At 43.5% G+C, this 23,249-nt stretch overlaps 1 protein-coding gene and 1 pseudogene across 3 annotated transcripts in view; both read right to left on the bottom strand.

The window, feature by feature from the left end:
* Window positions 1–23,249, bottom strand: part of SLCO5A1 (solute carrier organic anion transporter family member 5A1) — a 122,111-nt gene that overhangs the window by 77,607 nt on the left and 21,255 nt on the right. The gene's annotated exons all lie outside the window — the stretch shown is intronic.
* On the bottom strand, window positions 19,153–19,689 carry LOC309791914 (small ribosomal subunit protein uS3m-like; annotated as a pseudogene). Its single transcript has one exon. The product of its transcript is annotated as a small ribosomal subunit protein uS3m-like (transcript).

Below are 23,249 nucleotides of genomic sequence, written 5' to 3'. Positions count from 1 at the left end.
CTGGCTTCCCTACCATTCAGCATCCTTAAGAAGTGATTTTTCTGTTGTTGAGGAACAAGTTACTTCTACTGTGCAGTGGAGGGCAGGCCTTCTAGAAAGGGAAGTCAGGGCCCTGGTCCTGGGCCTCCTGAGCACTTGTTTCTGTCCTCCCACTCCCCTCCCCTCCCTCTCTCCCTCCGACACCAGTCATTGCAACTCAGTCGGGGCGGAGTCCAGGGTACCATGTCATGGCCGGAGGCCTCTCCTGCCACCTCCTCCCTGCTGTCCCCAGCTCTTGGGAGTGTAAACAATTCTCCTTCTCACGCATTCTCCTCATTTATGGGCAGAATTCAGTGAAAGAACCACTACCCTCAACTGGGGCGGGAAGCGGGGACATCTTTTCTTTCCACCTGTTCAGTTTCCGTGCTCCCTTCTTTCAAGAAAAGCTGTTCCGCTTTCCTTTGGGACCATCCATCTCCTCACCGCACAGTCTTGACGGCCTGTCAGTCATGGAGCCCTGTCCTTGGTGGTTCATCGGTGGACGGGGGACGAACCCAGGCCAATCAAGCAGATGCTTTTCTTCTCCTTGTAATAGTTTCCCCCGGCTCCCCACGTGGCTCACCCCCCTACTTCTCCCTGATCTCTGCTCCAATATCACCCCTTAGGGTAGCCAACGCTTACCCCATATCTAACAGGACACCCCGCTCCCCACCCTCACCACGTCTGATCACCGTACCCTGCTGGAGTTCTCACCGTGGCACACGTCACCATACAACATGACGTTTGGGGGCGGCGGGGAGCTGCTTAGTATCTGTCTCTCCCACTGGAATGTCAGTTCCACGAGAACAAGGACTTTTTCAGGGATGCCTTATCAATCCCTACGCACTGCTGGCCATCGGCACTAATAAACGTCGTTGAATAGAGACGCCAGGCAGGCATGGCCTTCCACCCTTGAATGAAGTAACAGAAGCCGTCAAAGTGGATTCATCCTTGCAACACTGCCCTCCATCCACAGCTCGCGCTCCCTGGATCCCTGGGGCTAACCTGTCCTTTGTGCCATCTCTATGCCCCTTTCCCATGAAGTGCTGGATTTGACAGGCGTGGTTCCCGGGCTTTACAGTCACAGAGCACTGACCCTCACCCCACCCCACTCCAGGCCTGACCCTTACCTCTGCCAGACCCTCCATGGGCCACCACCCTCCCCTGCTGGGCTTCCCAAATCCTCAGAGCCTCTTTGTAACTGGCCTGGATTTGCCATACCCTCATTTGAACTTGACCTTTAATGGACCAGCCCCTGAATCCGTGTTGCTCTCCACCACCCACTACTCGTCCCTCTCTATCCACCACTTCCCGTTGTCCCCTCTGGGGCAGGACCTACCTTCTCAGTGCCCCACGTGGCGGTGCATGCCGCTAGGAACTGATGCTGACAGGGGTTTAGGTTACAAGTAAAATTCAGGCTCAGTCTCAGGACCTGGGCTCACACCCAGGATGCTCCCACAGAGAAACGTTTTGCCTACCTGCCTAAGGTCCTCAAATGACCACCAAACCCATCTGGGACATAGTGATAGGAGGTCGCCTTCCTGAATATATCTGGTAGCACAGCTACTATACACAACAAGAGGACATGAAAAGCAAGCCACACTTCACAGCAACACGGCAGCAGTGACACCAACGGACACTCAACTTGTACAGCTTCTTGAAAATTAGCCAAGGGACTTCATAGCACCAGAGCGCCAGGGTGAAGGAAAGCATTCCCTCACTTTATGCCTTACACTCACAGGCACAGGCAGATAAGAGACCTCTGATCTCGGTTATTTTTTTTTTTTTTTTGCGGTACACGGGCCTCTCACTGTTGCGGCCTCTCCCGCCGCGGAGCACAGGCTCCGGACGCGCAGGCTCAGCGGCCATGGCTCACGGGCCCAGCCGCTCCACGGCATGTGGGATCTTCCCGGACCGGGTCACGAACCCATGTCCCCTGCATTGGCAGGCGGACTCTCAACCACTGCGCCACCAGGGAAGCCCTGATCTCGGTTATTTTGAGCAGCAACTTTTCTTTCTTTTAAGTGATTCCGTTATTTTGACACAGGCCTGACGGCAAAAGAAGAGCTGCCACAGCAGTCAGGGAAGAGTCTATCACTTTGCTAAAACATTCAGAGAGCATCTTAGGTCGCAAATGAGAAGATGAGGGAGAGGGCTTTAAGTAGATTCCGAGTGTTTTTTCCTCTCTACCAGAGCGAACAGTAGTTGGTTGACACTCACCATCTTTCTTTAGAAATACTTTCAAAGTCATCTGTAGTCTAAAAGGAAACACACAAGTACATATGGAAACAGCCAGTTGCACTTAATTCATACCTGGGGCATGGTTGGGGGGAGGGTAAGGTGCTGTGGCTTAAAACATCGAATTGTTCACCTGTGAGTGACCACTGTCTATAAATTTAATCTAGTCCTCAGGAAGGACCACAGGATAGCTACCATGAAAGCATGAAAAAAAATTAAGTCAAAAATGTTTTAATTTTAATTTGGGGGCAAAAAGAAAGTTTTATTAGAAATAGACTCACAGACATAGAAATTAAACTTATGGTTACCAAAGGGGAGGGCGGGAGGGATAAATTAGGAGTTTGGGATTAAAATATACACACTACTCTATGTAAAATAGATAACCAACAAGGACCTACTATATAGCACAGGGAACTATACTCAGTACCTTGTAATAACCTATAATGAAAGAGAGTGTAAAAAAAAATATATATATATATATATATATTTATATATAGATGTATAACTGGGACTTCCCTGGTATCACAGTGGTTAAGAATCCACCTGCCAATGCAGGGCACATGGGTTCGAGCCCTGGTCCAGGAAGATCCCACATGCCGCGGAGAAACTAAGCCCACACGCCACAACTACTGAGCCTGCACTCTAGAGCTCACAAGCCACAACTACTGAGCCCCCATGCCACAACTACTGAAGCCTGAGCACCTAGAGCCCATGCTCTGCAACAAGAGAAGCCACCGCAATGAGAAGTCCGCGCACTGCAATGAAAAGTAGCCCCCGCTCGCCACAACTAGAGAAAGCCCACGCGCAGCAACAAAGACCCAATGCAGCCAAAAATTAATTAATTAATAAATAATAATAATAAATTAATAACTTTTTTAAAAGATACTGTAATCAAGACAACGTAGTATTGGCTTAAAGATAGACAAACAGATCAATGGAATAGAAAAGAAAGTCCAGAAACAGACCCACACATATATATGGACAACAGGCCTTTGACAAAGAAGTCAAGATAATTCCATTGAAAAAGGATATTCTTTTCAACAAATGGTGCTGAAACCATTAGATATCCATATAAAAAAGGAACTGAAAATAGATCACTGACCTAAATGTAAAACCTATAACTATAAAACTTCTATAAAACTATAAAACTTCTAAAACAATTGGGGAAAATATTTTTCAACAGACAGTTTACCAGAGAATACCTGTGGATGGCAAATAAGAACATGCACAATGTTCAGTATCACTAGTCATTAGGGAAGAGCAAATTAAAGCCACAGTGAGGGGAAAGGGGGGAAGTAAATAGGAGTTTGGGATGAACATATACACACGACTATATATAAGATAGATAACCAACAAGGACCTACTGTATAGCACAGGGAACTCTACTCAATATTTTGTAATAGCCTATACGGGAAAAGAATCTGAAAATATATATATATATATTTATATATCTGAATCACTCTGCTGTACACCTGAAACACAACATTGTAAATCAACTACACTTCAATTTTTAAAAAAACACAATGAAATACCACTAAGCTCCTATTCAAATGGTTAAAATTAAAAAGATAATTATACCAAGTACTGGTGAGGCTGTCAAGCAATTAGAACTCTCATGCACTGCGAGGTGAAACATAAAATGTTACAGACACTTTGGAAAACAGTTTGGTAGTGTCTTAAGGAGTTAGACATATAACTACCCTATGATTCAAGCATTTCACTCCTAGGTATTTTCACAAGAGATATGAAAACATGTGTCCATATGAAGTGTTACATACAAATATTCAGAGCAGCTCTATTTGTAGGAGCCAAGAACCGGAGACAACAAAAACGTCCATCAAGAGGTGAGCAGATAAACTAATTGTAGTATATTCATACAATGGAATACTATTTAGTAGTACCAAGAAATGAATTATTGATACACATTAAAACATGGATAAATCTCAAAATAATTACGCTCAGTGAAAGAAAGTAGACATGAGCTTCCCTGGTGGCACAGTGGTTGAGAGTCCACCTGCCGATGCAGGGGACACGGGTTCGTGTCCCGGTCCGGGAAGATCCCACGTGCCGTGGAGCAGCTGGACCCGTGAGCCATGGCCACTGAGCCTGGGCGTGCGGAGCCTGTGCTCCGCAATGGGAGAGGCCACAACAGTGAGAGGCCCGCGTACCGCAAAAAAAAAGAAAGTAGACATAAAAAAGTCCATACTGTGTAATTCAACTTATAAAATTCTAGAAAATGCAAACTAATCTAAAGTAATAAAAAAACCAGTCTGTGGTGATGGGGCGGGACAGGGCCAAGCAGAAGGGAGGGATTACAGAGAAACTCAAGGAAGCTTTTGGCAATGTTGCATAGTCCTGCAGTCTTGATTGTGGTGACGGTTTCACAGGTACATATATATGTCAAAGCTTATCAAATTATATATTTTAATTATGTGCAGCTTATGTCAGCTTCACCTCAGGGGAAAAAAAGACATTTTTCTAAGAGTGGATTCTGGTGATGGTTGCACAATTCTATAAATTTACTAAAAATGATTGGATTATATTCTTCAACTGGGTAAACTTTATGGTACGTAAATTAGGAGTCAGGAAGTCATTAAAAAAAAGACTAGAAGGAAACACACCATGTATTGAAAGTTGTTAGCTGAGGGTATTGAAATTACAAGGGATTTTTTCTTGTTTTCTTTATAACGTTCCATATTTTCAGGTTTTTCTAATTGAATACAAATTTTAATAAGCAAAAAAATTTTTCAAACATACCTTCTGGAATTAGTACTTTTTTTTTTTTTTTTTTGCAGTACGCGGGCCTCTCACTGCTGCGGCCTCTCCCCGCTGCGGAGCACAGGCTCTGGACGCGCAGGCCCAGTGGCCACGGCCCACGGGCCCAGCCGCTCCGCGGCACCCGGGATCCTCCCGGACCGGGGCACGAACCCGCGCCCCCCGCATCGGCAGGCGGACTCCCAACCACTGCGCCACCAGGGGAGCCCTGGAATTAGTACTTTTATCTCTCTCAGCTACTAATAATCAGCTAACAAATGTATCATCTTTGTGTAAATTTCTAATAAATATATTTTTTAAAACTTGAAGGAAGTCTATACGGGATAATGGACTTTTTTGTTGTTCTTATATCTACGGCACCTCCTACAGGGGCACCTGACACATAGTGAGCACTCAGCGCATACCTGATGGATGAGAACACAGTATCTGTAAAGCAATTCTCCATTTTTTTTATGATCGATCTGCCCAATACTTCATGATGACTTCTCCCAGGCTAAATTATTATAATAATTAGGGATGGGCAAACTACCGGCCAAATCCGGTAAATGAAGTTTTATTGGAACCCGGCCATATTTATTCATTTATACATTGTGCGTAACTACGTTCAACCACAGCAACAGAATTGAGTAGTTGCTATAAAGACCGTATGGCCCTCAGAGTAAAATATTTACTATTCAGCCCTTTATAGAAAAAGTTTGCCTGGGAAAGTGGGAGGTACAAACTATCGGGTATAAGATAGGCTACAAGGATGTATCTTACAACACGGGGGATATAGCCAATATTTTGTAATAACTGTAAATGGAGTGTAACCTTTAAAAATTGTTTAAAATTGTTTAAAAGTGTTTGGCAACCCTTGTAATAAATAATGATAGTCATTTATTGCATATTTACCATCAACTAAATGTTTGCACACATTATTTTGTTTCTTAAGTTTCACCTCTAAGGGAGTTATAATCATCTAAGCTATGGATATAAATCACAGAGGTATGGGTGAGATGTTGTTTAAATGCATATCTGGAAAAGCCACTTTTCTATAAATGTGCTATTTTTAATCAGTTATCTATGTAGAGTATAAATGTAAAAGTAAGGAATATTTGTATAAAAAAAGAAATTCATTTGTAAAGTCCATCTGTCCAAAGTTGGCAATTTCTCAAAGATTTAATTTCTAAGAGTATAAACCCCACATACTATTTTAGTTGAACTATAATTCACTGAGAAGTAGAATAACTATCTTCCAGAAACTACACTAGGCACTTTACATCTTCTGTGCCACTCAACACTAACAACTTCGTGGAGGAAAAAAATATATTTTCGTTCTCAATTTACAGATGAGAAAGCTGAGTCCCTGAGCAGTTAAGATCAGCAATTAGTAAGTAAGAGAGCCAAAATCAGAACTTGGCTCTATCTGAAACCAAATCCCATCTTCTCTCCATTTGTGGACACATGTCTCCAAAATACAAAAAAGCAAGAGTTTAATAATAAGAAGTATATAGGGGAATTCCCTGGCAATCCAGTGGTTAGGACTCCATGCTTTCACTGCCAAGGGCGCAGGTTCAATCCCCGGTTAGGGAACTAGGATCCCATATTTTAAAAAGAGAGAGAGAATTGTATAGGTCTCTACTGCCAAGGAAATTAAACCTATTAGAGCTGAAAATCCCAAAATATTTTTGGAACTGTTAGTAGCAGTTTTAGAAGCATCCTAAATAAAAAAGAAGCTCGCTATTTAGATTTCCGTCTCCAGTTTCATCCCTAATTGGCTGCCATAAGGATGGCAGAGAAACCTACATTACCTGAAAAATACATTCCAAATATGTTGTATGACATTGACTTCAGTATTATGGTGAAGACTCAGAAGAGCACACCAACTGTTAACAGCAGATTAAATTTACCTCCTGGGAAGGATGTCACTGCCAAGAAACACCTTCCAGGTAAACAGCCATAGGTATGACACAACTCCTGTTTGCTTTCCAGACACTCAAAGAAGCATATTCTCCCAGGAAAGATCCAAGTCTAGAGCAACGCTTAGACATAAGAGAATAATCTCATGTGCAAATGTCCCTGCAGTCACTGGCATCATCGCGGCCATCCACTGGATTTTATAGACATCCGAGTGACATAAACTTTCCAGGACAGCTTTAATGTTACCCTCCCATCACCCCATCAACCCACAGAAATTAGTTCTATCACAGTAGGTGCTTCCGGTAGGGCTCACTATAAAACTTATTCTTGTATCTAGAGAAGCGTTCATACTCAAAGTCTACAGTCACTGACGGGAGAACTATTACCAAAAGATAACACTGGGCACTTATTATATGTAAGATACTGTGCTAAACGCCTTTATATGTATTTTCTCACTTCAACTTCACAGCAGCCTTATGAGGTATGTACTATTGTCCTAATTTAAGGCATTCTCTTTTGTAATCACCTCATTGATGAAGAGGTAGAATAAATTCAACCCAATTAAAAACAGATAATCCCTGACTCTTTGTTACCTAACAATAATGAAGATAATTTATCAACACAAGCACTTTTACTAAGTTACTATACTCGCCACCACGGATTTGCCCTCATCTCTTCCCTACTCATGTGGCCAGACTCCCACAGAGACACCTGAAGCGTGAAATCAGAAGAGCCTTAAGTCGTTTCAATTCATGGCATCTAGCACTAAGACACATCAACCTCTTCTTATGAAGAGTAACTTTATTCTTGCTAACTTCTGATACATTTCTGGTCAATCGAAATTCTGACCTATACATGCCCTAAACTGACATACCTTTTTTCCCTCATTGGAAGTTGCGATGGTTAATTTTATGTGTCAACTTGACTGGGTAAGGGATGCCCAGACAACTGGTAAAACTATTTCTGGGTGCGTCTGTGAGGGTGTTTTTAGAAGATTAGCATTTGCGTCAATAGACTGAGTAAAGAGATCCACCCTCACCAAAGTGTGTGGGCATCATCCGATCCTATGAGGGCCCAGATAGGACAAAAAGGTGGAAGCAGGGAAAATTCTCTCTCTTCTTGAGCTGGGATGTCCACCTTCCCTTGTCCTCAGACATCGGAGCTCTCAATTCTCATGCCTTCAGACTCTGGAACTCACACCAGCAGCCCCTCAATTCTCAGGCTTTTGGACTTGAACTGAAGGTCACCCCCAGCTTTCCTAGTTCTCCAGCTTGCAGATGGCAGACTGTGGGACTTCTCAGCCTCTATACCCACATGAGCCAGCTCCTACAGAAATCTCCTCGTATAAATATATAACTCCTATTCTGTTTCTCTGGAGAAGCCTAACATAGATTTGCTTCAAATAGCTAACTTTTTCTTTATGTCATATGATTATCATAATTAAGCGGTATCCAGCCACTGACCTGAAAGAAGCTATTAGCTTCACAGGCAGACCTAGTCATCAGCATCTGCATCTGCTTTCTCACGACTGTAATTAATCAAGGTTGTCTTTGTTAGCTAATAACATGAACTCAGGTCCAGGATCTCTCAGCCCAAACCCTTGAGGCTGGATGTGCCTTGGAATGAAGACTTTTTCACATTTTACAAAAGGAAAGGGTGAGTGATGCTGTATATTAAGCAGCTCCCCCAGCAGAGCCTGGAACGGTGCTCCAAAATCAGGCATGCTATTGTTTACAGCAACAATGAATGAACGAATATTCACACTAAGTGTGATTTAAAAACTAGCCACTATCAGATCAGGCCTGGTTTTGCCATGGAGTAAGTTGCAAAACTAACTTTTAGATTTCAAAGTAGCAGTAGAAAATGTTTGAAATGATTATGAGAATTGGCATATGAGAAGAGGTGCCAGGCACCAGCTATGCATCATCCCTCAAGAGTGTGTGACTCAGGGCCTCCCTGGTGGCGCAGTGGTTGAGAGTCCGCCTGCCGATGCAGGGGATACGGGTTCGTGCCCCGGTCTGGGAGGATCCCATATGCCGCGGAGCGGCTGGGCCCGTGAGCCATGGCCGCTGGGCCTGCGCGTCCGGAGCCTGTGCTCCGCGGCGGGGGAGGCCACAGCAGCGAGAGGCCCGCATACCGCAAAAAAAAAAAAAAAAAAAAGAGTGTGTGACTCGACCGATTAAAGAACACTTCCCAAATTTCAGATCAAACCCAATATTGGCATGAGCCCTTTATTTGATTGGATTTCTCCTTTTGAATATTACTCCTACCTCTCTTTGATTATAAGATTTCAGTATCATTAGAAATCTACATAGCAAGTCAAGAGGTAGATTTAAAAGAAAAAAAAATCACAAAATTTCAAATTATTTCAGGGGATTCAGACAACCACAGGATCAACCCTTAGGTTATTCACTAGTTCTGCTCCTTTGACCAAAATTATATGTTGATGATCACCCCCTTAAGGCCGTTTTGCTTCTTTTAGTGAATTTCTGTATGATCATCCCATAATTCTGAAATGTATGTTTATTCTATCACTAGTAGGAAAAACGCAGTTTAAAAAAAAATAAAAGGCAGTTGAAAAGCTCAAAGTATTCATATTGAATTGGAGAGTAATTTGCTGAGTCCAAAACTAGCATCCAGACACCAGGGCAAATCTCATTACCTGTCCTAGGTCATGGTCACAGTAAGCAGCTTAAGTGATCCAGTCTTCCTCACTATCTACTCCACATTTACCCTAGTAATTTGGATTAGTCCTCATCCAAACCCTGCCAGCTCAGCTTGAAAAATGCTGGCCTACATTATATCTTTTGGGATTTCTTATAAACATGATACTCAAAGAGTCACAAACATTGTAATGTATGAGACTGCAGTGAGGGTGGCAGTAATCCCTTATACCTCCCATGAACAGTTCACGCTAACAGCCCCGGTATAAAATGATTACATGTGTAATTACCATTTTTAATGTGCATTTAGTTCAAACAATGAATCAGACACTATAACAATAGAACGTATGACCATCTTATTCCTTAAATAAGATGCTTTCCTACTGTGCCTCTTAATTACAGCACAAGGGAAGCATTCCAACGAAAATCATGGTGTTAGGATGATCTAAAATTATCTCCCCACAGATATGAAAGTTTTTGCTGTAGCAAATATCTTAGCTTGGATTCCCCCAGAAGCAGAGCCTAAGACAAGGATTTGAGTCCAAGTAGTTTAGCATGATTCTGGAATACATAGATACTGAGCTTAGGGAAACCACACACAGTGCTGACTCATCTAAATACCATCTGACTCTGAAAAATCCTCAAACGTATATATTAATTTGTACACACATAATCATCGATTTTATTTCTCTGTGCGTGTGTGTTCCAGCCCCCAAGAAACACGTTTTGTTTTCAAGCAGTAGAAATTGGCTGTGCCTCTCAGCCAATAACTGGGGTGAAGATGTCTGCACATTTCTTGGCTTCCTTTTTGGCCATTTATTTGTGAACAATTTTGACCCCCATTGTCCAAAAAAATATATACAAGTAATAGTGCTGGACACGTGAGCCAAACAAACCTAAGAGGGGAATAAGCCTGGAGGTGAAAGAGCAAGTACCTGTAAGTTTGATGTTCTCTGAGAGTCGTCAAGGACATGGTCAAGGACACAGAGGGTGAAGGAAGCCCTTTGGTATTCTGAGGGCGTCATAAACAGAACTGCAGCCCAGGAAGATGCATCCACAACTGAGAGAGGTGAACTAGGAAGAATAAGGCCAAAGGCAGTCACGACTCCAGGGGACTTGAAGGGAACTGAAAGCCATTGCCAAGACTGCCGTTACATGACATACATTCCTTTCAAATGTTACTCACACCTTTACAAAAAAAAAAAAAAGAAAAGGAGAAAGAGCAAAAGGTTGGGATTTCCCTGTTGCACTGGCATCAGATGGTCCAGAGCTGGGGCTTCCTATACTTGCCCCATGTGCAGTCTCCACACTCCAGAGGTTCTGTGATCACAGCCGCTTGCTGTCTCATTCCTTGCTTGCTAGGAAGAGCCAGCCTTGGGTGTTCCGGGGTAAGTTTCAAGGAAGCACAAACTGGAGGCAAGGACATGCATATAGCCAGCCAGCATTATCACTCTGCAGGAAGGGAAATGTAAGATCTCTGCAAAACCCAGATGGCAGCAGGCACCATAAAACAGGCAGGTGCTGTAAATCCAATACATGGATGTACTGAGTCGGGAGATATATTAGTCCGCTCAGGCTGCTGTTGCAAAATACCAGACTGGGTGGCTTAAACAACAGGCATTTTCTCATAGTTATGGAGACTAGAAGTCCAAGATCAAGGTGCTGGCGAAGTTGGTTTCTGGTGAGACCTCTCTTCCTGGCTTGCAGACGGCCACTCTCTCACTGTGTCTTCACATGGCCTTCCCACCGTGCATGTGTGGGGAGAGAGAGCTCTGGTGTCGCTTCCTCTTCTTATAAGGACACCAGTCTTACTGAATTAGGGCTCCAGCCATTGACCTCATTAACCTTAATTATTCCTGTAAAGTCTCCATCTCCAAATACAGTCACTGGGGACTAGGACTTCAACATAAATTTTGGGGGGGACACATTTCAGTCCATAACAGAAAGTGAGAGCCTTTTAAAAAAAATCATTATATTGGTTTTTAAAATAAATTTATTTATTTATTTTGGCTGTGTTGGGTCTTCGTTGCTGCGCACGGGCTTTCTCTAGTTGAGGCGAGCAGGGGCTACTCTTCCTTGCAGTGCACGGGTTTCTCATTGTGGTAGCTTCTCTTTGTTGCGGAGCATGGGCTCTAGGCCCACAGGCTTCAGTAGTTGTGGCGCACGGGCTTCAGTAGTTGTGGCTCACAGGCTCAGTAGTTGTGGTGCACAGGCTCAGTTGCTCCGCAGCATGTGGGATCCTCCCAGACCAGGGCTCGAACCCGTGTACCCTGCATTGGCAAGTGGATTCTTAACCACCGCGCCACCAGGGAAGTCCCCATTATATTTTTAAATTACAGTCATTAAAAATTGCGCTGTTTGTTCACTAGAAGAAAAATATTAAAGTCATGACAAAGATTCAATACGTTAAAAAATGTCTGCGATGCAATTTTCCCCTCCTTCCTAGTCTGCACTGCTGCTCTGCGGCCTGTCATCGGGCACACGTTCAGTGTTCACTACATGCCAGGTACTTGGCTTCATGGAAGATGACGGAAACAATAACCTCCCCCAAAAAAGCAAACAACCCAATCAAGAAATGGGCAGAAGATCTAAACAGATATTTCTCCAAAGAAGACATACTCATGGCCAAAAAGCACATGAAAAGATACTCAACATCACTAATTATCAGAGAAATGCAAATCAAAAGTACAATGAGGTATCACCTCACACCGGTCAGAATGGCCATCATCAAAAAGTCTACAAACAATAAATGCTGGAAAGGGTGTGGAATGTACTGTCTGTGGGAATGTAAATTGGTACAACCACTATGGAGAACAGTATGGAGGTTCCTTAAAAAACTAAAAACAGAACTACCGTGTGATCCAACAATCCCACTCCTGGGCATATACCCTGAGAAAACCATAATTCGAAAAGATACATGCACCCCAATGTTCATTGCAGCACTATTTACAATAGCCAAGACATGGAAACAACCCAAATGTCCATTGACAGAGGAATGGATAAAGAAGATGTGGTACATATATACAATGGAATATTACTTAGCCATAAAAAAGAACAAAATAATGCCATTTGCAGCAACATGGATGGACCTAGAGACTGTCATACTGAATGAAGTAAGTCAGACAGAGAAAGACAAATATCATATGGTATCACTCATATGTGGAATCTAATTTTTAAAACTGATACAAATGAACTTATTTACAAAACAGAAACAGACTCACAGACATAGAAAACAAACTTATGGTTACCAAAGGGGAAATGTGGGGGGGGAGGATAAATCAGGAACTTGGGATGAACATATACACACTACTATATATAAAATAGATAATCAACAGGGACCTACTGTAGAGCACAGGGAACTCTACTCAGTGCTCTGTGGTGACCTAAATGGGAAGGAAATCCAAGGAGGAGGGGATATATGTATACATGTGGATGATTCACTTTGCTGTACGGCAGAAACTAACACAACATTGTAAAGCAACTATACTCCAGTAAAAAAAGTCAAATGCATAAAAAATTATAAATCTATGTTAAAGGGTATATAATAAATAAATATGTAACTTGATACATCAATGAAATAATGTTGGGGGCAGAGCTAAAAAATATCAATTTAATGGCTTTCTCTAATAAGTGAGTTAGAGAAGGCTCACTTTGGGAAATAGTCAAGCAAATATTGATCTGACCATCAAAAGAAGCTCAGACTATCGGGATAAACAACATTATAAATAGTAACGTTAAAAATAAAGTGAAATTCTGTCTTTTCTTTTTTTAAAAAAAAGGAAGCCTTTTTATTCTTACATCTATTTTTATCAAATATTAAAAATATATGAATTCATCAACCAATATCCCATAGATCACCCATCTTCTGCAGGACACTGGTGCTAAAAAATGTAAACACCCTCAGAAACACTACAATTTATTTAGAGAAAGGAGGGAAGCGCATGAAATGTTAAAAGGCATTAATACACACTAATACCTTTTCAATACAAGAAAAGTACAAGCCAGTGATTAACCGCCAAATGAACAGAGCTACTGCAGTTTACAAAAGCAGAAACGTGAACATTTTGGACAGGGATATATTTAAGCAAGATATTCAAGGATGAGTAAAATTTGGACATCAAGGGGGCAGGAGAGCAAAGGCATTCATGTACAAAAATATAGTAGGAAAAGTCCATAAATAAGATTAACGAGTGGAATATCTGGGAGAGCAGAGAAAAAGCAAATGTGGAGAGCCTTCAATATCAAGCTAGGATATTGGATTTTATCCTCAGCGATGGGGAATCTGAGGAGCCCCTGAAAGTTCCAGCAAAGGATGATACAATCAAAGTGGTACATTAAGAGCATTAGTCTAGCGTGGATGGACCCAGAGAGTGTCATACAGAGTGAAGTAGGTCAGAAAGAGAAAAACAAATATCGTATATTAACACATATAGGCAGAATCTAGAAAAATGGCATAGATTACCTTAATTGCCAAGCAGAAATAGTGACACAGACGTAGAGAACAAATTATGGATATCAAAGGGGAAGGGGGGTGGGGTGGAAGGAATTGGGAGTTTGGGATTGACATATATATACTATTGATTCTATATATAAAATAGACAACTGATAGGAACATACTGTAGAGCACAGGGAACTTTATTTAATGTACTGTGGTGTCCTAAATGGAGGGAATATATGTATATGTGATTCATTTTGCTGGGCAGTAGAAGCTAACACAACATTGTAAAGCAACTATACTCCAATAAAAATTAATTTCAAAAAAAAAGAACATTAGTCTAGTGTCACTATACAGGGATTGAAAGAAACCTGTAGACAAGAAAACCCAATAGTCCAGGCATGAAGTGGTAAGGATTTGAACAAAGCTGGGCAATGGACAGTAGTGTGAGAGGGATTTAGGAGAAAGAGAAGTTATAAGACTTGGAAAGTTATAAGAAACAAAGAGATTCACTGGTTTCCACAACATATGGCCAAGAGATGGAAAGAATCATTAACAAAATTTAAAAATCAAGGTGGAAAGCTGGCTTCAGAGCAGATAAAACCCAACAGAAATATTGAACAGATCACCAGATGGTGAGGCAAAAACAGCAATCATAGGATTTAGTGTGGATACTGGCATATATTCTTTTGGAAAATAATCACGGTAAATATGCTATTTTTAAATAGTTTCTTTTTCTGATTATAAGGCGACTCAAGTTCAGAACAAACACACTTGATACCCAAAAAAAAACCCCAAAAATAAAAATCAATCAGAATCCTGCTACCCAGAGATGACTACTCTAACACTGTGTCTATCCTTTCAGTTTTTTTTGTTTTTTTTTTTTGCGGTACGCGGGCCTCTCACTGCTGTGGCCTCTCCCGTTGCGGAGCACAGGTTCCGGACACGCAGGCTCAGCGGCCATGGCTCACGGGCCCAGCCGCTCCGCGGCATATGGGATCTTCCCAGACCAGGGCACAAACCTGTGTCCCCTGCATCGGCAGGCGGACTCTCAACCACTGCGCCACCAGGGAAGCCCTCAGTATTTTTTTAATGTCAATAATAATAACAAGAGGGAAAGAGAAGAGGCAGAGAGGGGGAAAAAGTGGCTAAGATTCATTGACTGTCAAAGCACTAGCCAAACTCTTGACATACATTAGAGACCTTATTCTTCACAACAGCCCTATAAGAAACTATTATTATCCCTTTATGCAGATGGAGAAACTGGAGCCCGGAGCATTTAAGAAAACTGCTCAAAGTAACACAGAGTCAGGCTCCGAACCCAGGTAACCCAGCCCGACCAGGGATCTTAACCACCACGTATACTGCCTCTTGCACGATGTGCTTATATAACGTATATCAGTTTGAACACATGATAACAGAACCTATGCTCGTTCATTCATTCTTTAACCAAGTGTGTAAACTTTGCTGTTCATAGGAACAGCAGAATTACTTAGGCAAAGTCCACTGAGGGGGAGGGAGGGGCTGCCAACTGGCATCTTCTCTTAAAATAATTCTGTTCCCAATAGCTGGTCTTCCTTCAGTCTCTTGAGATTTCCCCAGTTCACTGAATCCAATAGTCAGGATAGGCTATGTGATGTTGCTGTAACAAGCATCGCAAAACATCTTAGGATTTATAACTACAAAGGTTTATTCCTTGCACACAATTCATGATCTAACAAGGGTCATCAGGGAGATCCGCTCCATGACTTCTTATTCCAGAACCCAAGGTGACGGCGCCACTCTGGTGACAGAGGAAAAGAAGGCTCTGCAGGGTCTTGCTCTGGCACTTAAATGTTCTGGCCTGGAAGTAGCACCTTGTCACTACACACAACTCATTGGCCAGAACTTGTCACATGACCTCAACAAACCACAGGGGGCCAGGAAGTACGCTCTGCCCATGGGCCCAGAATGGGGAAGGACACCTCTGACTTCACATTACCACACGTAATTCACATCCCGAGTCCCTGGAGCTCTCAGGTTCAACCCGCACCTTGACAAAGATTGTATTGCTAATACAGACAAAAACAGTCAAATATAGATTGAATTAGCAGAGCTGTAAAGGTGACTTTATGGCACCAGCTTAAATTAATAGAGTCTTTAAGGAACATTTGGGTTCATTCCACAGATGAAGAAAATGAAGCCCAGAGAACACCAGTCCAAAGTAACCCCAGCTAGTAACAGATTAAAATCTGAGAGTTTTATTTTTTATGATTCCCTCAATAATCCCTCACAAAGCATGCAAGAAAAAGGCACGTTTTACCTGTTGGGAGATTTACCATTTGTATTCAAATCAAATATGAATTTCATTAAAATTAAAATCTGTGTTAAAATATTTTTCAGGAAAGTACATTACCATAGATCTTAGTCTTTTTATATACATTTCTTATTTTCCTTACCAACATTTTATGATGTAGAGTTGTACATTCTCCAACAGATTTTATTTTAGTTACTAATCTGGCAAGTGTGTTCATTTGCAAGCAAAAAAGAATCTAAATGGTGGTATTTGATGAATATATGTATATGTGTCTCCCAATATTTTTATTTTGCCTTACTTAGCTGACACAAACTCAGAAGTGGAAAAAAAAAGATGAAACCAAGAGCCATTCCCCCCAAATGACTTCAGGGTCATTAGAAAGCAGATAGTGCAGCCCCCTCATTTTATTTTATTTCTAAATGTTTGTTTGTTTGTTTGTGCTGGGTCTTAGTTGCAGCTCGCCAGCCCCTTAGTTGTGGCACACGAACTCTTAGTTGCGGCATGCATGTGGGATCTAGTTCCCTGACTAGGGATTGAACCCAGGCCCCCTGCACTGGGAGTGCGGAGTCTTAACCACTGCACCACCAGGGAAGTCCCAGCCCCCTCATTTTAAGAGAGGAAACTAAGACCCACAGAATTTGGGCGATGTGCCCAGGCCCCCCACTAACAATGTGCTAGAGTCAAGTCTCACATCCAGGGTTCCCCTCCAAACTCCTTTCCAGCACCCCATGTTGCCCCAAGCTTCATGATTTTGGACAAGTCATTTCATTTCTGTGGTCCTTGGTTTCCTCAGCTGGAAAATGAAGGAGACAGATTCACTAGAACAAGATTTCCCAAATGGGTTTCAAAGAAGACCAGCCTCTGAGATGACTGTGGAGTTAAAAGTTTTCTTGGTCATCCAAGTTTGAGAGAGACTAGATGCCTTAGTCCTCTCCTGGAGATTTCTAATGCATATCGGCAGAGTGAAGGCTTTAAGAAATTCTTCAATAAAGAAAAACGTTTAGGGGGCCTTCCCTGGTGGTCCAGTGGTTAAGACTCCGTTCTTCCACTGCAGGGGGCCCGGGTTCGATCCCTGGCCAGGGAACTAGGATCCCGCATGCCACAAGGCGTGGCCAAAAATTTAAAAAAAAACACACACAACAAAAAACAAAACACAAAAAACATTTAATGGCAGTGTTTCCCAAACTTATTTGATAACAGAAAGGTTTTTGTGCGTGACTCTCGTCAGTGTCCTGTCTCCCTCTCTGAGCACTCTTCCTCCTCTTGCCCCCTCTCCTCCAGTAAGATGAGCCCCAAAGACCCCAACCCCTTCCGGCCTCAGGCCTTCAGGTCTCCTGCACCTGTGCCTGGAGGGCTCGTCTCCCCAGAGATCGTCCCTGGCCACCACGCTCCTGCGATGTCCTGCTTGGTGTTCTTCTTCACATTCCTTATCGCTGCCTAGAGTTACATGATGTACCGTCAGCCTCTTGCACTAGAAGAGAGGCTTCCGGAGAGCAGGACTTGGTGTTGGGAATCGCTCAGCACCTACAACACTGTCTGAGAAGAGGAGGAATGCAGTAGATAGTTCTTGAATGGAAAAACTAATGAATCAATGAGCAAAGCCCACGAAAAGAGTTTTCTATAGAATAAGAGGAATTGTCACCAGACCAGGCATCAGCAACACCCAGACGCTTGACAGAAATTCTCAGGCCCCACCCTGGACCCACTGAACCAGACCTACTAGATGTAGAGGGCTGTGGGTGTCCAGAGTGGACAGCAATCTGGGTTTGAACAAGCCTTCCAGATGATGCTGATGCTCACTAAAGTTTGAGAACCACTGGGCTAGAATATCTTTTTTTTTTTTTTTTTTTTTGCGGTACGCAGGCCTCTCACTGCCGTGGCCTCTCCCCTTGCAGAGCACAGGCTCCGGACACGCAGGCTCAGTGGCCATGGCTCACGGGCCTAGCCGCTCCATGGCATGTGGGATCTTCCCAGACCGGGGCACGAACCTGCGTCCCCTGCATCGGCAGGTGGACTCTCAAACACTGTGCCACCAGGGAAGCCCTAGAATATCTTTTCTTTTTTTTTTTTTTGGAATGGAATGTTTTGGTCATTGATGGGTTCCAAGCTACTCAGAAGAGTGTCTGGCACAGACGAGGTGCAGTTAAGCTTGTTTAATAGATGACTGTGTGCTACATTATTTCTGGTGGAATAAAAGTACATCTGGAGTTACAACAAGCTGTTCACAGTAGCTTTCTCTGGGGTAGAATTACAAGTAAGCTTCACGGCTGATTTAATACGTGTCCATATTGTTTTATAATCTCCAAAAAGAGCTCTTTCCATTTTAAGAGAAAACAAAGGGATTCCCTGGTGGCGCAGTGGTTGAGAGTCTGCCTGCCGATGCAGGGGACACGGGTTCCTGCCCCGGTCTGGGAAGATCCCACATGCCGCGAAGCGGCTGGGCCCGTGAGCCATGGCCGCTGAGCCTGCGCGTCTGGAGCCTGCGCTCCGCAACGGGAGAGGCCACAGCAGTGAGAGGCCCGCGTACCGCAAAAAATAAAAAGAGAAAACAAAGAACTTCAGGTAAAATTCCTGACACAGTGATGGGCACAAGATACTCACTGAACCATAGCTATTACCTAAACCTCAGGAACTGGCAGCCTTCCTGGGAACCCTGGAGCATCCTCAAAGAAACCCTATTCTAGTTCTCTAGGCAGCCCAAGAAGCAAGACAACACGGAGAGTCTATTTATTCAACAGCCAACTTTGAAGACAAAGCCTCAGGAGTCTGAGGGGATGCATTTCCCCCGTTTCTACTTCAGTCCTTTTCCACAAGTTTCTGTCCTTTGCAGGCTACAGTCTGATGCAAACAAGTTGGTTGTCCTAGATATACTTATACACAGCCTTTGAGGGCACAGTTTGGAGGTGCAGATGCACAGGACACTTGTGAAAGTGGGACCGCAGAGTCTCACTGTAGCCCACAAGGAAGCAGAACTTACGTGCAGGTAGCTGCCTCAGGACCAGGGCACAGATCTCCACCTGGTTAGCCCAGCGCTTTAGAACAAGCTATTCGGCCAGGCAGCCTGGGAAGGTGCCCAGCATAAATTTACGAAGAAAAACATCTTCCACTATTCTCTCTGCAGCATGGTCCTCCCCATCCAGGTTACCTGTGTGCAGCGACAGCCAACCCTTACGATGCGCGATGTGGTGCGGCGCGTGCGTCTCCTCGTAGGTCACTGGTTTGTCCCCCTTGCCCACTCGGACTCGGGCCGCCCGGTTCTTGGCGCAGACCGCAGAGGTGTGCAGGGCGCGCCAGGCGCACGGCAGCTCCCGGTTCCAGGACAGCACCAGCGGCCGGAGCCGCAGACCGCAGACGGGCGCCGCCATCTTGGGCCGAGCGTAGGGCGGGGCCCCTAGAATATCTTTAGGTGAAATTCAACCTCTGAAATTCTAGAATTTTATTAGTTGTGAGCAATTCTCTTACAGTGCTTTGAGCATTTTACAAGGGAATAAACTAATTTCTCACGTTTCCTGAGAGTCTTAGAGTCATCATATATGGTAACATACTGGCTTTTCCCTCCAATAGAAATAAAGCCCTAATTAACACACAATGTCCCACTGAGAATTAATCAGTTTAACAGCTACCCCCAACACACCTGAGGGTCATATTATTATCTGTTATAACAGAAAAGCCAGTTACCCTAGAACAACTAAAGCCCTAACAAAGGTTGAGTTCTTCCTCCAAAATAAGAAATATTCATACACACACACACACACACACACAATCCATATACACACAAAGAAAGACTTTATAAATTATCAATTAATCCCTTGATTATATTCCCAATGATAATGCAGAAAACTCAATTAATTGTAATATTGAAAAAGACTCCAGAGGATAATTTATAGGCTCTCATTTTTATCTGTTTTCACTTCTCATTAACCGAAAATGGACAGTGGGGTAATTTTTGATAAAGTTTTACTGGAAGATGCCAAATCAAGTAAGCATTATTGAATGCAAAAATGCCAGGGGTGTAAACATCCTTTACAAGTCACAACGCCTTCAAGGCCTCCACAATCTGGCCCAAACACGCTGTCATGCTCACCCAGGAAGACGCTTGCTTCCTGCCAAACTGATAGACTTGCAGGCTCCACACCATGCTTTCCACACTTCCTCGTCCTCCCTGTTTGCATCGCACCCCTCTCAGCCTTTTTGGCCCAGCCCCATCCTGGCCCTCACTCAAGTGGACCCCTCTGCAAACCGTGTCTGCAAATCCAGGTCAAAAGACTGAGCCGCACTGGATTACACCGTTCTCACCTGATGTGAGTGCTTCGTCTCCTCTTATAGTTTCAAAGAAAGAGGATGGGACGTACACATTTCTGCACGCTCGCTCACCCGTTCTCCTCCTGAACCTGCCGTATTGAATCTTTGGCTTGTCTCTTGGTTTCAGCACCCAAAGCTCCAGCTAAGAGGTGGTCCCTACAGCTCTCAAGGGATTTTACCAGCCAGGTGAGTTCCACCCTCACCTCCTCTCCTCACCTCCCTATGGGGGAGAGAAGTAAGACAGGGAGAAATCTGAGGGAGTCGCCAGAAAGGAACCCTGACACACAGGAGCCTTGACTATAGGGAAAGGAGGCAGTTATGAGAGAGAACCCTCCTTGTGAAGTAGGTAGGAGACCAAGGTAGACACTACGTCTGGCCTGGTAACTGTGAGTTTTTTTTACTCCCAAGACATTAGAATCCTCAAGAGAGGATGGAGGATAAAATCAGGCCTGAGGGCTTCCCTGGTGGCGCAGTGGTTGAGAGTCCGCCTGCCGATGCAGGGGACACGGGTTCGTGCCCCAGTCCGGGAGGATCCCACATGCCGCGGAGCGGCTGGGCCCGTAAGCCATGGCCACTGAGCCTGCGCATCCGGAGCCTGTGCTCCGCAACGGGAGAGGCCACAACAGTGAGAGGCCCGCGTACCGCAAAAAAAAAAAGCTTTTTAGGATCTAAAATCAATACCTTAGAAATCAATCAGGTTTACAGCTTCTTGTATTTTGTGAGTTTATTTTCCTGTTGTTCTCAGGATTTGTGGAAGCCTTTTACAAGCTGCAGCCTCTTTCAGTATGCCCAAGAAAACAAAGGAAGGGGGTTGTCTGTTCCATAGTTATCAGCACATCAAACAGCAGGGCCACCCAGCCCACCCCTATACCTTGGGATAAGTGTGGAAATGATGCAGAAGCAAAAGTGAGACATCCCTGGGGAAGATAAGCAGACATGTCAGGGTCCTACTGGTAAGTTATTCACCCCACCTGAAGGTCCTCCTACCAGAGAAACCTTGAAGTTTGTGAGTTCTCCTTCATTAGAGGAGAGGGTTAGCCCTGACAGTCACACAGGGCTTTATAAAGATAAATCCACTTAGAGACCATGTGTTAACCCCTCACCAAAGAATGACCGTCATCATTCAGGCTGGGTGGTCCTAAAGGCAGCCATCACTGGGCACAAAAGATGACTTGAGTTCATACTCCCAGACTACTAAGCATCGCTATTCAGGACAAGCTGTGTCCTAAAAGATTATTTGTCATTTGTCACACCAAATGAGCCCCTAAACTACTGGACTGCAAGCAACCAGTCTTTTAAAAATATAGCTTGGACCACAGGAGGATTTCTGAAATAAACAAATTTTTGAAAAAGTCTCTCATGGGTAAATCCCAGTGGCAACTCTATGTTCTCAAATAAACTGCTACTGGCTTTCCTGAAAATCCCCAGAGACAGAGAAAAAGAGGAAGGAGCTCCTGGTTCCTTTTACCCCAAGACTCAAATTGAGCTTTGCTAGACCTCAGGATCCCAGCATAAAAGCTAGTACTAGTTCCATATTTAAAACCACTCAATTATACACACACACACATATATATATATTTATATATTTATATTATATATGTTATCTTAAAACTAGGCAGAGGGGGAAAGTACAGTGAATTTTGCTGGGAGGGAATCTCAACCTTTACTTTCATGGAATTCCCAGTATGTTTCCCATAGGTATAAAGTTACAGAAAGCATTCAGATTTCCAAAACAACCCACAACAATCTACTCAACATACTACATTATGCATCAGAATTCCAATACATGCACAGAAGCAGACCTCCCTCCCCAATAGCATTCAGAGGTTCCCCCCAAATAACACACGTGCTGGGAAATGAGCACCAGCTCCGAAACAGTGTTGGGGAGGCCCATGGCCCAATGTCACAGAAGTTTCAGCAATGAAGATTGAGGCAAGAAGCTATATATGGCAGATGGCAAGCAAGATACAAGAAGACCAAGCCACAGTCATTCCTTTGAAAGGTAATCAGTTCTGTCTAGAGTTTCTCCGGGAGAATAGTTTCCAGCCCTGACACACCAACAGGATCATCTGGGAAATTTTTAAAAGGAACAGATTCTAGGGTCTGACCAGAGTTCTACTAAATCAGACCCCGAGGGAATACCCTGGTTGTCCAGTGGTTAGGACTCAGTGCTTTCACTGCTGGGGCATAGGTTCAATCCCTGGTCGGGAAACTAAGATCCCACAAGCCTTGTGGCGAGGAAAAAAAAAAAATTAGACCCTGAGAGGTGGGTCTAGGAATCTGCATTTTTAAGGATGCTTCTCTGATAATAACGACGCTCAGACATGTTTAAGAATCCTATTCTGGGGTTTTGATACTAGAATGATGGACTGACGTCACATTTTACATGTCACAGTTTTCAAATATCCTTTAAGCCTTCGTTTCCTCTTACGGATTTTGATTTCTATTTAAGCATCTCCTCAGCAAATGCCATGCCATGTGGTTTCCTCTATTTTTAGCACTTACCATGATTTTTCATTACTTTTTGGTTACTTGTTTATTGTTTGTCTTCTCCCCTAGACTAAGCCCTGTGAAAGCAGTTCTGTTCCAGCATCTAGCACAAAGTCTGTGACTATAAAACTTG

The sequence above is a fragment of the Mesoplodon mirus genome (assembly GCF_964341445.2).
Source record: "Mesoplodon mirus genome assembly, chromosome: 16".
Taxonomy (NCBI): Eukaryota; Metazoa; Chordata; class Mammalia; order Artiodactyla; family Ziphiidae; genus Mesoplodon; species Mesoplodon mirus.
This window is presented reverse-complemented; position numbering and strand designations above follow the sequence as displayed.